The following is a 17,291-nucleotide window of genomic DNA, read 5'->3' on the forward strand; positions in this document are numbered from 1 at the left end:
TTGCATCACAAGGCATTTACTTAAGTGAAATTAACTCAAGGGACAGAAACACAAAGGAAAGAGTAATAAGTTAAATACCCTAGTAGATTCAGCCAGCAGTTATGCTTAAACAGAGTGCCCTGGGGATGACTGTGGGATGGGAAATCTAGCTTTCCTCCTGTTAGTCTCAGTTTTGCCTCTGGAAGTATCAACATCTTGTCAGGCTGAAGAGTGGCTCTAGTTCTTCAAAATACATAGATTTTTAAAATATCAGACAGATTCTAAATGCAAGCCAACCACCTCATCTACCGTTCATTTGAAGAAAAAAACCTCTGTGATCCAGTGCAGGAGAAAACATGGCTTGTCAGAGTTAATTAGAAATATGTGTCTCCCACAAGATGCTTGCTTAAATGATTGTGAAGACTCATTCTGACCATGATTTTCACCTTTTGAGCTGATTCCAAATCCTATTCCTAGGTGACTCTATATACTGAAATTCCACATGATGGTAGAGGTCCTGAGCAATTCTCAAGATTTCTTTAAATGTCACAGGGTAGAAAGCTGCTGTAAATGAAGAAACTGTGTCAGCCGGAAGGACCGACATCTTTTCAGTACTTTATTGCTAGTAAAATTCCTTACAGTTTATGCCAAAACCATGATGCTGCAACACTACATTTGAGAACTAGTGTCATGGTAGAGATGTGCTGCCACTTCTTTCTCTCCATTGAATTCATGCCTACTTTCTAAGCTTCAAACTTTGGGAAATTCTAAAAGGAAGACATTAATGTTAACATTGATATTGAGGGAAAATCAATTATGAGAAAACTACCTGAAGAATGGTGTTCATTTAAGTGACAATTACATTAGTCAATTCATGAAGGGAATCTAGGAAGGAATATCCTGTGTCAATGTGGAATGTTGTAAGTAACATTTTAACATTAGAAGAGATCCAGTATGTTAAGATTTAAAACCTTTTAGAGTTATAGAAGCTGACCTTTTAATTTTGAAATATTTCTTATTCCTGTAAAATTCTGGACACTTCTAAGCCAAATACAACATAGCTATGAAATTGCTATAAAAATAATTATTAACACAGTGGAATGCAATGAATGCACAAAAACATGAGAGTTCAAGGAACTTTGATTGCGTGTGACAGTAGGAAATTTATTCGGTTTCAGAAAGTCCTGGGTGTTATTTGATAACTTCAATATTTATTATTTATAAGGCATCAGATGTCTTTGAGAGTCATCATTGTGGAGCAGAGGGTACGACCAAATGGTTTAGTTGTTCTGAAAAAGTTTACTTTCAAGATTTACATAAAATATTTCTCCTTATATTTTTCTCATTTATATGAATATGTTAACCTGTAAAGTAAAATGACTTTACTAGATTCATCTATAATGTAATATTATACTATTATACTCTTTATTGTTAGTAAGTGATGCCAGCTAGCCACACACAAAGGATATCTCTAGGACTTCCCTGATGGCGCAGTGGTTGAGAGTCCGCCTGCCGATGCAGGGGACGCGGGTTCGTGCCCCGGTCTGGGAAGATCCCACATGCCTCAGAGGGGCTGGGCCCGTGAGCCATGGCCGCTTAGCCTGCGCGTCTGGAGCCTGTGCTCCGCAACGGGAGAGGCCACAACAGTGAGAGGCCCGCGTACCGCAAAAAAAAAAAAAAAAAAGATATCTCTATGTCTGATGTTATATATGGTACTCAATTTTCAGGCCAGCAGAGAGAGACTTTATCTGTTGACTTTGAAAATTAAAGACAAATCCAAGTACAGCAGCATAAAGATATTCCTCTACATAAAGATTGGAAATTCTAACTAATGCAACTAATTCTAATCAATGCAAAACTCTTTTTAAAAAACCAAAAATGGTAGCAACAGCAACAGAACTCCTGGTTCTCCAAACTGCTGTCCAAACCATTAGGTCTCTTAAGAGTCAGGTGAATAAAAAATCTTCAAGGGAAGAATAATTACCAGAGTATCAATAAAACCACAATGGTCATTATTGTCCCTACTGAAAGGACATATTGGGGGCTGAAATTATACAGTTGTAGAAGACAAGGTCCTCTGAGAAGACATCTTAAGAAGTCTTTTAATAGAAATCAATAGCCCACTGTGGCAATGTTCTTTTTGATATTGTGTTATTACACAGTTCAGTTTTCAACTGAAAAAGCTTTCCTGGAACACTCTAAAATAGAGGGAAAATTACTTTTTTTCAACTTAAAAAAAGTTTGCTTCATATTAGGCCTTTGGGAATCTTTAAAAGACTATATTTTATTTAATGAATGATTAATTACCAAACCGTCTATGTAATACAACTAAGTGATATTCTTACAAGCTGATTGTGGTTGTGCCTTTTATAAATAGTTGGGAAATATACCAGAAGTACTGGATTTTTTTTAATTACTTTTTATTGGGGTATAGTTGTTTTACAGTGTTGTTACTTTCTGCTGTACAGCAAAGTGAATCAACTATACGACTATGTATATCCCCTCTTTTTGAATTTCCTTCCCATTTAGTTCACCACAGAGCACTGAGTAGAGATCCCTGTGCTACACAGTAGATTCTCATTAGTTATCTATTCTAAATATAGTAGTGGATATATGTCAGTCCCATTCTCCCAATTCATCCCACCCCCCTTCCATCCTCCCCCAGTATCCATATCTCCATTCTCTATGTCTGTGTGTCTGTTTCTGCTTTGCAAATAAATTCATCTGTATCATTTTTGTAGATTCCACATATAAATGATATTATATGATATTTCTTTTTCTCTTTCTGATTTACTTCACTCTGTATGACAGACTGTAGGTCCATCCACCTCACTACAAATAACTCAATTTCGTTTCTTTTTATGGCTGAGTAATATTCCATTGTATATATGTACCACATCTTCTTTATCCATTCTTCTGTTGATGGGCACTTAGGTTGCTTCCATGTCCTGGCTATTGTAAATAGAGCTGCAGTGAACATTGTGGTACATGACTCTTTTTGAATTACGGTTTTCTCAGAGTATATGCCCAGTAGTGGGATTGCTGGGTTGTATGGTAGTTCTATTTTTAGTTTATTAAGCGACCTCCATACTGTTCTCCATAGTGGCTGTATCAATTTACATTCCCACCAACAGTGTAAGAGGGTTCCTTTTTCTCCACACCCTCACCAGCATTTATTGTTTGTAGATTTTTTGATGATGGCCATTCTGACTGCTGTGGGGTGATACCTCATTGTAGTTTTGATTTGCATTTCTCTAATGATTAATGATGTTGAGCATTCATTCATGTGTTTGTTGGTAATCTGTATATCTTCTTTGAAGAAATGTCTATTTAGGTCTTCTGCCCATTTTTGGATTGGATTGTTTGTTTTTTTGATATTGAGCTGCATGAGCTGCTTGTAAAATTTGGAGATGAATCCTTTGCCAGTTGCTTCATTTGCAAATATTTTCTCCCATTCTGAGGGTTGTCGTTTCATCTTGTTTATGGTTTCCTTTGCTGTGCAAAAGCTTTTAAGTTTCATTAGGTCCCATTTGTTTATTTATATTTTTATTTCCATTTCTCTAGGAGGTGGGTCAAAAAGGATCTTGCTGTGATTTATGTCATAGAGTGTTCTGCCTATATTTTCCTCTAAGAGTTTGATAGTGTCTGGCCTTACATTTAGGTCTTTAATCCATTTTGAGTTTATTTTTGTGTATGGTGTTAGGGAGTGTTCTAATTTCAGTGTTCTACATGCAGCTGTCCAGTTTGCCCAGCACCACTTATTGAAGAGACTGTCTTTTCTCCATTGTCTACTCTTGCCTCCTTTATCAAAGATAAGGTGACCATATGTGCGTGGGTTTATCTCTGGGCTTTCTGTCCTGTTCCATTGATCTGTAGTTCTGTTTTTGTGCCAGTACCATACTGCCTTGACTACTGTAGCTTTGTAGTATAGTCTGAAATCTGGGAGCCTGATTCCTCCAGCTCCATTTTTCTTTCTCAAGATTGCTTTGGCTATTCAGAGTCTTTTGAGTTTCCATACAGATTGTAGAATTTCTTGTTCTAATTCTGTGAAAAGTGCCTTTGGTTATGTGATAGGGATTGCATTGAATCTGTAGATTGCTTTGGGTAGTATTGTCATTTTCATAATGTTGATTCTTCTAATCCAAGAGCATGGTATATCTCTCCATCTGTTTGTGTCATCTTTAATTTCTTTCATCAGTATCTTACAGTTTTCTGAGTAAAGGTCTTTTGCCTCCTGAGGTAGGTTTATTCCTAGGTATTTTATTCTTTTGGTGCAATGGTAAATGGGATAGTTTCTTTATTATCTCTTTCTGATCTTTTGCTGTTAGTGTATAGGAATGAAACATATTTCTTTGTATTAATTTTGTATCCTGCAACTTTATCCAATTCATTGATTAGCTCTAGTAGTTTTCTGGTAGCATCTTTAGGATTTTCTATGTATAGAATCATCTCATCTGCAAACAGTGACAGTTTTACTTTCTTCCTTTCCAATTTGGACTCCTTTTATTTCTTTTTCTTCTCTGATTGCCACGGCTAGAACTTCCAAAACTATGTGAATAAAAGTGGTAAGAGAGGACATCATTGTCTTGTTCCTGACCTTAGAGGAAATGCTTTCAGTTTTTTGCTGTTGAGAATGATGTTTGCTGTGGGTTTGTCATATATGGCCTTTATTGTGTTGAGGTAGATTCCCTCTATGCCTACTTTCTGGATAGTTTTTATCATAAATGGGTATTGAATTTTGTCAGAAGCTTTTTCTGCATGTATTGAGATGATCATATGGTTTTTATCGTTCAGTTTGTTGACGTGGTGTATCACATTGGTTGATTTGCATATATTGAAGAATCCTTGCATCCCTGGGATAAATCCCACTGGATCATGGTGTATGATCTTTTTAATGTGTTATTGGATTCTGTTTGCTATATTTTTTTGTGGAGTTTTGTGTCTATATTCATCTGTGTTATTGGCCTGTAATTTTCTCTTTTTGTGATATCTTTGTCTGGTTTTGGTTTCTGGGTGATGGTGGCCTCGTAGAATGAGGCTGGGAGTACTGGAATTCTTAAAAAGAAAATAGTGTATCTTTATTTAGGCTGGAAGAGTAGAATAAATACACAAATAATATAAAGAAGTGAAGTTTTCCTGATTAAGCTTATTGTTGGATGAGCTTATGTTACCATGCAAAGATATTATTCAGTATATTATTTTAATACTTTCAAACCTATGTTTGAGATAACTAAGATAATTACAAATCTCTTGATCATTATGGATCACTATAGTCTAGTACCACTTAGTATATTACAGAATATGCTAGAAACAGGATATTTTGATTTCAATAACATTTGTCATTGATCTTCGAATAATATATTCACTTAACATTTGGTACAATTACCTGTGATTCCAGTTACCCTGGTGGGGTAGTGGGGGGCTTTAAACTCTGAAGAAATACATAAGCTATATTAGGATGTCACCAGAGAAAAATTCTCCACTGAATTCTGAAGTAGTGGGAAATGTTGTGATAGTTCCGGAGATGTAGTGATAAAGCTCCTTAATCGTCCTCAAGACACTATCTGTACTGTGTTGAATAGTAAGAAGCCCTTTAAATGAGCTTTTTAAATTATGTATTTGATTGCTACAAAATACAATGTGATTTTACTTTTAAATCCTATCAAAATAGGCCCTTTAACTTAATTTCACCATTGTTTTGGAAGAAAGCCCATACAATATAGTTTTAATTTACAGAGCTTTTCCCTTTGGGAATCTACACGATGGGGCTGCCTTGGTTCCCAGTATGGCATGAGGGCAGCAGGGAATTGTTCACTCATATCTCTGCATAGATTCACTCAAAAGTGATGGTGTTATGACAGAAGGTGGATTACATGGTTTTTAGATTAACCATACTAAAAATTAACAATGTATTTCAAAAATATATTTAAAATTGCAGTTCAGCAAAATCTTTTACATATTTATGGTATCCATTATTTGAGACTTCATAATAACATATATGATACTTTGTCAGCTTCAGTGAAGGAATGCCTCTTCCTTAATAATTTGATTGTGCTTGTCTATTTGTCACTGTTCCTTTTCCAGAATGGGCAGATTTATCAGCACTGCTAAAATCCAGGGGAAAAAAATACCCCATTCCTCAAAGAGTGGGGGAAGAGTTATGATAGAAGATAGAATGGTTCAGGGCCCAAATTTCCTGAGATTTTTGCTGTTTTGGAAGTGTCATATTTCGGTTGGGCTGCTGACTTAAATGCTCTACTCCTGACCCCTTCCCTCCCTCCCTTCCTTCTTTTTTTTCTAACCAGCCAATTCTAACCCTCCTTCAGATTTCAGCCTATGTATCTTCTTAGAGGAGCTTTCTAAAAATTTCCCCTAAGGTTTAAATAGTTTTATAGTATCTGGTGCATGACTATCAATTGATTTAATACTGGGTATTCTGAATGTTTACTTGCTAATCTCTCTCAATGCATCAGAATTTCTCAAATGAGGAACTGTATTAATTTCCTGTTGCTGCTCTAACAAATTACCTCAGATTTAGTAGCTTAAAACAAAAAGACATTTACTATCTTAGAGATCTGGAGGTGAGAATTCAGAAATGGGTCCCACTGGGCTAAAAATCAAGTGGCATTCCTTTCGGAGACCTTGCATTTTCCAAGTTCTATTATAGGCTGCCTAAAGTCCTTTCTCATGGTCTCTTCCTCAATCTTCACAGTCAGTAGCATCTTCAAATCTCTCTCACCCTGACCCTGCTTTTGTTGTCACATCTCTTTCTCTTACCCCGAATATCCTGCCTCCCTCTCCCTCTGTAAGTTCCTGCAATTACATTGGAACCACCAGGATAACCCAGGACTGTCTCCCCCTTTAAAAATCCTTAATTTAATCACACGCACAAAGTTCCTTTGCCAGGTAAGGTAACATTTATAGAGTTCATGTTGTAGGATGTGGACATCTTTGGCAGGGGAATGGGAGGTGGGGGTGAGGGGGTGGGGAGAGGAGGCCATTGTTCTAGTGACCACAGGCACCATGTCAATTTTTTAATAAAATCTGGGGTCTAGTTGGATATGTGACATTTTGTAAATGTTCATTTAACATTTGATAAGTTAGTATATGAATAAGGTCTGTCTTAACACAATGTCATTCAAACAATAAATGTCATAAATGTATCATCTTAAATTTTACCCAATTATCCCCCTTTCCCATTAAAATATTTTCAGTGCAATAAAGAGCTATAGAAGGCCAGCTATGTCATAAGATACAAGATCCTGTAGTAACTCTACCCTCTGAAGGAGCTCAGATACCTCAGAATGGGGTTGTCCTGTAGGAAATGAAAAATGTCATTGTATTCAGTCTACTCGACAGAAAAACTCTATCAGTTTTCCAAGGAATGATGTCGAGGGTGTTCCCATTCTTCTCACCTTTGTTGTCTACCCTATTTTCTCTTTGCTAGGGGTTTCTTACCTATAGTTTTATGCCATGATTTTAAAATTACATACCACAAGATGTTAAAATTAAAATTATAAACCATTAGTATTTTTCTACACCAATTCTAACTTAACTAACTTGTTTTTTCTTTTCTTTTTAAAATTGAAAATATACACTTTATTTTCCAACATGCCTGTTTTGGAATCTAACCAGAATCTCTCTGTTATCTGAAAACTCAGTTTGTCTTTGAGGCTGAGTAACCATGAAACCAGAAAATTTCATGAGTTGTGTGGTGTGGTAAAAGACGTACCGGAGCTTGGAGACATAGTTGTAGCAGATAAAGTTCTCTATATGCCTAGATACTCTAAAAAACATTTATGCCAAATTTTGTTTGCTATGAATGTATGTTTATTTCCAATCTATAAGGACAGAGAGTTAAGTTATTTCACAGCACACTGTTATTACCTTTCTGTGCAAAGCCCATCCCTTATTTATTGGTTGATTCACCGTTATTTTCATTCCTCACTCCCATTTTCCTCCCCCTATAGCCTGTGACTCTAATGTGTTTGACTTGCACTTTTGACTTTTATGGTCCTTTTTAAAATTATCATTACATTTTACTATGTTTTTACCTATAAGATTATAATTTATGTGTAAATATTATATTTTTACTTTTTTTTTCATTTAACACTGGCTTTTTAATACCTATCCATGTTACAGAGAATACATTTACTTGTTTGCTTCTAACTGCTGGATAGCATTCTACAGTATATGTCCACTATATTTTTCTTATTTATTTACCTAGATATGGGCTCATATATTGCCTTCAGCTGTCTACCTGAGTAAACACAACAGTGAATACTCTTGATAATCTAGTGATCATGGATTTTTCTGAGCATTTCTTTTTTAACATAAACCCTGGAATAACATTGCTGGGTCATCAATCTTGACTCAAGTAAGCACTAGGGAGCTTTGCAGTATGTCTGTCCCTGTCTACCCTCTACCAGTAGTGCATGAGTGCTCCTGCTTGATGTCCTCACCAACATATGGCATTCCAGTATTCATTAATCCCTGAGGTAAAGGTAGTATCTTACTTTTTAAAAATAATTAATTAAGTTATTTTATTTTGGGCTGTGTTGGGTCTTTGTTGCTGCCTGTGTGCTTTCTCTAGTTGCAGCGAGTGGGGACTACTCTTTGTTGCAGTGCGCGTGCTTCTCATTGCGGTGGCTTCTCTTGTTGTGGAGCACAGGCTCTAGACACGCGGGCTCAGTAGTTATGGCACACGGGCTCAGTAGTTGTGGCTCACGGGCTCTAGAGCGCAGGCTCAGTAGCTGCGGCGCCCGGGCTTAGTTGCTCCGTGTCACGTGGGATCTTCCCAGAACAGGGCTTGAACCCGTGTCCCCTGCACTGTGCCACCAGGGAAGTCCTGTATCTTACTGTTTAAATTTACATTTCTCTGATTATCAATGTATTTGAGTATTCCTTCAAACTCAGATATTAACCATTATGCTTTTTCTTTCTGTGGATTGCCATGTAACATTCTCTATCCATTTTTCTAGTATGTTTAATATTCTCCTTTGTTGATATCCTGGATAGCTTTGTTTATCATAGATATTAATCACTTATTAATCTTAGATACTACTTCTGTCTCATTCTTCCATATTTATATGCTGTGATTGGAGGGTTCCACAGTGGCCTTTGCTTCATGGAACATTGGTTCCAGTTTTTAAAAGTTCAAATAAATACATCCACCAATGTGAGCAACTCATGGGTTACAATAACTGAACAGAATAGATTAGGAACAGACTATCACCTTCATTTTATGGCATTGACAAGTAAAAGCATTTTTCCCCATGTTTGTATTCAGTCAAGTACTGTGTATCTGTTGGCATTGGGTTGGGTCAACAAAACCAAGTTGGAATGAACTTTTCTAGACTTTCTTTCTCATTGGATTAGGATTGTCCACACACACACAAAATTCATGTGTTTGGAGGGTAGACTTGAAACAGCAGTTAGTCCTACATTCTAAACATCAGTGTAGGGTGCCAGGAGCTGCCGTAGGTTGTATGATTGTTGTTGATCCATTGGCTCACTTTTTTGGTTTCGAGCCACATCGGTGCTTCCAAATCCTCCAGCTCCCACAACATCTTCTCCTGCATGTTGTCCAAAGTGCCGGATCTCCTGATTAATTTCCTTCTTCAACTTCTGTGTAATTTTTGAACAGTTATGTGGTGAGAGATCCCAGCTTCACCTGCAAGTAACCTGCGTTGTCAAGGGTGAAGGCAACTTGAGAGATGTGGCTTCTAGTTATAGCTCTGTTATGCTTTTCTTCACATCTGCCAGCTTGGCAACTTCAGCCTCCACACCAGACACAAAAGCAATAGCTTTCCTTAGACTTCTCCCTCTGTTTCCACAATTGCATAAAAATCTAATCCCCATAATAAATCCCTTATTCCAGATCACTCACAGGTTGTCTGCTTCTGTGACCAAATTCTGGCTGATACAGTGTGTATACAATAAGAGGGAAGTATATACTCATATATAAATATATAAACACAGAAATTTACTTGTCGCTGAATCAGACTTGGGACATAATTCTGAGCAGGCAAAATGTAAAGGCTTATTTATGGAGTCAGATCATATAGTAGAAAATAGAATCAACTATGTTAATTATACTCTTCAAGAGTAATCACTTTTTAATCTATTTTGGGTAGTGGAGCATTTTGAGAATCTGATAAGAGTCTACGGCTCCTTTCTTTAAAAAAAGTACAATGTTTTAGATACTACTTTAGGATGTTCACAGATCTTCTAAAGCCTGTCAGTAGACCAAAATCATTGAGAGGTTTGTGAATCCCTGGGTGAAAACTCCTCTCCCAAACCAAGGCACACCTTTTGTTTCTTGCCAGTTTAGTCTGTACCTGGTTAGCTCATTTCTTTAGAACCTGGTTCTAATGTGGATGAGATCACATATTCGACACACGTATAGTCTAAATGCCTTAGCTCTTCCAACCAACACGGGTCAGATATCTTTCACATATGTGTTGTGAGTCACAAGCAGGATCTAGCATGAGAATGGCTCAGTGAAAATGTATTCCTACTGGCTGTAATTAACAACTGAAGTTTCTGCCAGTGGTGGTTGACGGTACCATCTTGTGATCAAGGTAACAAACTCCCAAGTTAAGGTCTGGACCATAGCATCTTTTTTTTTAAGCCAACAGTTGATGATAAGCAGTTAAACTGTCCAATATGTTCCTTGATACATTTCTACTGTTTATGTTTCTGTATGACTACCAGAGTCCAGATGGTTAGGAACTTTCCATCTATCACTGTGGAACAGCAAGCAAATAGGGCCAGTGGCAAGGGTTTGGTAATATTTAGCAAAATTTGGTTAAGGCAGATTCAAATTTCAACTTCTGTTTCTCCAAGCCATGAATAAATAGATATCAGACATTGATGTGGGGGAAAAGACAACTAATTAAAAAATTTCCTGATAACTTTTCTTTAGAGTAAAATATTCCCATTCATTATTTTTAAATGATGAGCAATCACTTCTGATGAAAAAGGTGAATAAAATGCATACTCCTTAATTAATTAATTATAAAAGAGGCCACATAAAATAAGGCTGTGCCCAACCTAATCATCTGCTTGGGAAATATTGAGATCTTCTAAAGGAGAGCTAATAAAATTGATTACATAACCACAAGTTTACTTTTCTCAAGCTTTACATAACATCAGTGTTCCCATCAGGTTACTTCCTGACCAGCAGTGGGTTTTGGGAATCTGAGGGTAAAGAAATTGCTCCTTAAAGGATTTGGGTTGATTTTTACCTTTTCACTCTGTGGCTGTATCAGATACACTAAAAGGTAACTTAAGCCCCAATATATTCTGGGTTCTGTATATGTCTTATTACTCACCCTTTCCTCCTAAACGAGAAAATTCTAATCACCTTCTTTTAAAATGCTAGGGGATGAAGGGAGTGGGGAATGGGAGGTGACTGATAATGGACACAGAGTTTATTTGGGGGGGGTGATGAAAAAGTTCCAGAATTGTGATGGTTGCATAATCTGTGAGTTACTAAAACCCACTCAATTGTGTGCTTTAAATAGTGAGTTTTATGGTATGTTAATTATACCTCAATAAAAAACCCAAAACGCTATACTCAAGAAAACCATGAAAAAATAAATTCCCACCCAATGATACTCAAACCAAGGCCTGTATTTTTTTCAGTATCTACCAGCCCTGCTGCTCCCACACTGTCACATCCCCACCCTCCAAACATGATCCCTGAAATCCATCATAGTGTGACCAGTCACCTCAGTTTGCCTGAGACTATCTGATTTTAGCACAGAACGTCCTACATCTCAGGAAATCTTTCAGTCCTGGGCAAACCTGGAGCGTCAGTCATCCTACCTGTCAACATGCAGTCCTTTTCTAATTAGGGCTTGCATGTTTTCTGCATTTCCAAAAGCGTTTTCATTTTCTCTTTTGCAAATACACTACCACTTCCTGCCCTTCCCCTATGCAAGGAGAAGGCAGGCAGGACCCTTGTGAGCACTTGGCTTCGTGCTCCTTAGTTCAGTAATTTAACTGAAGCCATGATTCTTTTCATCACAGCTTTGGCCTGAAGTCACTACAATGTTTGAATACTTGAGTGCGTTTAACTAACTCATTTAAAAAGTTTCCTAAAAAGATAAGAAATGAGAAACATATTAGTTTTTCATTAAAAGAAAATAATCAAAATTCTCCTTTTTATAGTCACTGAAACTCAATTTTCCTGTTTCTTATATGTTTCTACTTTAGAAATAAAGACTTAATGGAGAAACTTTCCTGTCTGTCCAGTGGTTAAGACTCCTAGCTTCCACTGCAGGGGTCACGGGTTCAATCCCTGGTTGGGGAACTAAGATCCTGCATGCCACATAGCGTGGCCAGAAAAACAAAAAAAGACTTAATGGAAATATCTCTCTACATCTTTCAGGTTGGAAGACATCCTCTTAGAGCCCACAGCAGATCTGGGTTATGAATACCCATGTACTTCTCAGTTTGGAGTTTCTCAGCACTGCACAGACTACAAAGTATGAGGTAAGTTATGGAGGGATTAGCCCCAATAGTACCAAAACTTCCTTGTGTTTGCTCTTCAAGTATGCATAGAAGACATAGTTTTATTTATTTATTTATTTTTAACGTTTTTATTGGAGTAAAATTGCTTTACAATGGTGTGTTAGTTTCTGCTTTATAACAAAGTGAATCAGTTATACATATATCCCCATATCTCTTCCCTCTTGCATCTCCCTCCCTCCCACCCTCCCTATCCCACCCCTCCAGGGGGTCACAAAGCACCGAGGTGATCTCCCTGTGCTATGCGACTGCTTCCCACTAGCTATCTATTTTACATTTGGTAGTATATATGGACATATATACATTACCATGCTCTCACTTTGCCCCAGCTTACCCTTCCCCCTCCCTGTGTCCTCAGGTCCATTCGCTAGTAGGTCTGCATCTTTATTCCCATCTTTCCCTTATCTTCATGACCTTTATTTTTTTTTTCAGATTCCATATATATGTGTTAGCATATGGTATTTGTTTTTCTCTTTCTGACTTACTTCACTCTGTATGACAGACTCTAGAGCCATCCACATCACTACAAATAACTCAATTTCGTTTCTTTTTATGGCTGAGTAATATTCCATTGTATATATGTGCCACATCTTCTTTATCCATTCATCTGATGATGGACACTTAGGTTGCTTCCATGTCCTGGCTATTGTAAATAGAGCTGCAATGAACATTGTGGTACATGACTCTTTTTGAATTATGGTTTTCTCAGGGTATATGCCCAGTAGTGGGATTGCTGGGTCGTATGGTAGTTTAGTTCTATTTTGAGTTTTTTAAGGAACCTCCATACTGTTCTCCATAGTGGCTGTATCAATTTACATTCACACCAACAGTGCAAGAGGGTTCCCTTTTCTCCACACCCTCTCCAGCATTTATTGTTTCTAGATTTTTTGATGATGGCCATTCTGACCAGTGTGAGATGATACCTCATTGTAGTTTTGATTTGCATTTCTCTAATGATTAATGATGTTGAGCATTCATTCATGTGTTTGTTGGTAATCTGTATATCTTCTTTGAAGAAATGTCTATTTAGGTCTTCTGCCCATTTTTGGATTGGATTGTTTGTTTTTTTGATATTGAGCTGCATGAGCTGCTTGTAAAATTTGGAGATGAATCCTTTGCCAGTTGCTTCATTTGCAAATATTTTCTCCCATTCTGAGGGTTGTCGTTTCATCTTGTTTATGGTTTCCTTTGCTGTGCAAAAGCTTTTAAGTTTCATTAGGTCCTATTTGTTTATTTTTGTTTTTATTTCCATTTCTCTGGGAGGTGGGTCAAAAAGGATCCTGGTGTGATTTATGTCATAGAGTGTTCTGCCTATGTTTTCCTCTAAGAGTTTGATAGGGTCTGGCCTTACATTTAGGTCTTTAATCCATTTTGAGTTTATTTTTGTGTTTGGTGTTAGGGAGTGTTCTAATTTCAGTGTTTTACATGTAGCTGTCCCGTTTTCCCAGCACCACTTATTGAAGAAGCTGTCTTTTCTACATTGTATATTCTTGCCTCCTTTATCAAAGATAAGGTGACCATATGTGCATGGGTTTATCTCTGTGCTTTCTATCCTGTTCCACTGATCTATATTTCTGTTTCTGTGCCAGTACCATACTGTCTTGATTACTGTAGCTTTGTACTATAGGCTGAAGTCTGGGAGCCTGATTCCTCCAGCTCCATTTTTCTTTCTCAAGATTGCTTTGGCTTTTCAGGGTCTCTTGTGTTTCCGTACAAATTGTGCAATTTTTTGTTCTAGTTCTGTGAAAAATGCCAGTGGTAGTTTGATAGGGATTGCATTGAATCTGTAGATTGCTTTCGGTAGTATAATCATTTTTGTGATGTTAATTCTTCCAATCCAAGAACATGGTATATCTCTCCTCGTATTTGTATCATCTTTAATTTCTTTCATCAGTATCTTATAATTTTCTGAACACAGGTCTTTTGTCTCTTTAGGTAGGTTTATTCCTAGGTATTTTATTCTTTCTGTTGCAATGCTAAATGCGACTGTTTTCTTAATTTCACTTTCAGATTTTTCATTATTAGCATATAGGAATGCAAGAGATTTCTGTGCAATAATTTTGTATCCTGCAACATTACCAAATTCATTGATTAGCTCTAGTAGATTTCTGGTACCATCTTTAGGATTCTCTATGTTTACTGTCATGTCATCTGCAAACAGTGACAGCTTTACTTCTCTCTGATTTGGATTCCTTTTATTTCTTTTTCTTCTCTGATTGCTGTGGTTAAAACTTCCAAAACTATGTTGAATACTAGTGGTGAGAATGGGAAGCCTTGTCTTGTTCCTGATCTTAGTGGAAATGATTTCAGATTTTCACCATTGAGGACGATGTTGGCTGTGGGTGTGTCATATATGGCCTTTATTATGTTGAGGTAAGTTCCCTCCATGCCTACTTTCTGGAGGGTTTTTATCCTGAATGTGTGTTGAATTTTGTCAAAAGCTTTCTCTGCATCTATTGAGATGATCATATGGTTTTTCTCCTTCAATTTGTTAAAATGGTGTATCACATTGACTGATTTGCATATATTGAAGATTCCTTGCATTCCTGGGGTAAACCCCACTTGATCATGGTGTATGATCCTTTTAATGTGCTGTTGGATTCTGTTTGCTAGTATTTTGTTGACGATTTTTGCATCTATGTTCATCAGTGATATTGGCCTGTAGTTTTCTTTCTTTGTGACATCTTTGTCTGGTTTTGGTATCAGGGTGATGGTGGCCTCGTAGAATGAGTTTCGGAGTGTTCCTCCCTCTGCTGTATTTTGGAAGAGTTTGAGAAGGATAGGTGTTGGCTCTTCTCTAAATGTTTGATAGAATTCGCCTGTGAAGCCATCTGGTCCTGGGCTTTTGTTTGTTGGAAGATTGTTAATCACAGTTTCAATTTCAGTGCTTGTGATTGGTCTGTTCATACTTTCTGTTTCCTCCTGGTTCAGTCTCGGAAGGTTGTGCATTTTGAAGAATTTGTCCATTTCTTCCAGGTTGTCCATTTTATTGGCATAGAGTTGCTTGTAGTAATCTCTCATGATCCTTTGTACATCTGCAGTGTCAGTTGTTACTTCCCCTTTTTCATTTCTAATTCTATTGATTTGAGTCTTCTCCCTTTTTTTCTTATGAGTCTGTCTAATGGTTTATCTATTTTGTTTATCTTCTCAAAGAACCAGCTTTCAGTTTTATTGATCTTTGCTATCGTTTCCTTTATTTCTTTTTCATTTATTTCTGATTTGTTCTTTATGATTTCTTTCCTTCTCCTAACTTTGGGGTTTTTTTGTTCTTCTTTCTCTAATTGCTTTAGGTGCAAGGTTAGGTTGTTTATTTGAGATGTGTCTTGTTTCTTAAGGTAGGATTTTATTCCTATAAACTTCCCTCTTAGAACAGCTTTTGCCGCATCCACTAGGTTTTGGGTCATTGTGTTTTCACTGTCAGTAGTTTCTAGGTAGTTTTTTATTTCCTCTTTGATTTCTTCAGTGATCTCTTGGTTATTAAGTAGTGTATTGTTTAGCCTCCATGTGTTTATATTTTTTACAAATTTTTTTCCTGTAATTGATATGTTGTCTCATAGTGTTTTGGTCAGAAAACATACTTGATACGATTTCAATTTTCTTTAATTTACCAAGGCTTGACTTGTGACCCAAGATATGATCTATCGTGGAGAATGTTCCATGCGCACTTGCAAAGAAAGTGTATTCTCTTGTTTTTGCTTGGAATTTCCTTTAAATGTCAATTAAGTCCATCTTGTTTAATGTATCATTTAAAGCTTGTGTTTCCTTATTTATTTTCATTTTGGATGATCTGTCCATTGGTGAAAGTGGGGTGTTAAAGTCCCCTACTATGATTGTGTTACTGTCGATTTCCCCTTGTATGGCTGTTAGTATTTGCCTTATGTATTGAGGTGCTCCTGTGTTGGGTGCATAAATATTTACAATTGTTATATCTCCTTCTTAGATTGATCCCTTGATCATTATGTAGTGTCCTTCTCTGTCTCTTGTAATAGTCTTTATTTTAAAGTCTATTTTGTCTGATATAAGAATTGCTACTCCATCTTTCTTTTGATTTCCATTTGCATGGAATATCTTTTTCCATCCCCTCACTTTCAGTCTGTATGTGTCCAGAGGTCTGAAGTGGGTCTCTTGTAGACAGCATATATACGCGTCTTGTTTTTGGATCCATTCAGCCAGTCTGTGTCTTTTGGTTGGAGCATTTAGTCCATTTACATTTAAGGTAATTATTGATATGTATGTTCCTATTACCATTTTCTTTATTGTTTTGGGTTTGTTTTTGTAGGTCTTTTCCTTCTCTTGTGTTTCCTGCCTAGAGAAGTTCCTTTAGCATTTGTTGTAAAGCTGGTTTGGTTGTGCTGAATTCTCTTAGCTTTTGCTTGTCTGTAAAGATTTTAATTTGTCCGTGAAATCTGAATGAGATCCTTGCTGGGTAGAGTCATCTTGAGTGTAGGTTTTTCCCTTTCATCGCTTTAAATTTGTCCTGCCAGTCCCTTCTGGCTTGCAGAGTTTCTGCTGAAAGATCAGCTGTTGACCTTATTGGGATTCCCTTGTATGTTATTTATTGTTTTTCCCTTGCTGCTTTTAATATTTTTTCTTTATATTTAATTTTTGATACTTTGATTAATATGTGTGTTGGCATGTTTCTCCTTGGATTTATCCTGTATGGGACTCTCTGTGCTTTCTGGACTTGATTAACTATTCCATTACCCATAGTAGGGAAGTTTTCAACTATAATCTCTTCAAATATTTTCTCAGTCCCTTTCTTTTTCTCTTCTTCT

At 36.9% G+C, this 17,291-nt stretch overlaps 1 long non-coding RNA gene across 1 annotated transcript in view; it reads left to right on the forward strand.

Annotated features, from left to right (window-relative positions):
• Positions 1-17,291, forward strand: part of LOC132531649 (uncharacterized) — a 279,219-nt gene that overhangs the window by 203,259 nt on the left and 58,669 nt on the right. The window contains exon 2 of the long non-coding RNA XR_009544156.1: positions 12,377-12,480. This is a non-coding gene — a long non-coding RNA (uncharacterized LOC132531649). The remainder of the gene's footprint in view (positions 1-12,376; positions 12,481-17,291) is intronic.

The sequence above is a fragment of the Lagenorhynchus albirostris genome, chromosome 13 (assembly GCF_949774975.1).
Source record: "Lagenorhynchus albirostris chromosome 13, mLagAlb1.1, whole genome shotgun sequence".
Classification (NCBI taxonomy): Eukaryota; Metazoa; Chordata; class Mammalia; order Artiodactyla; family Delphinidae; genus Lagenorhynchus; species Lagenorhynchus albirostris.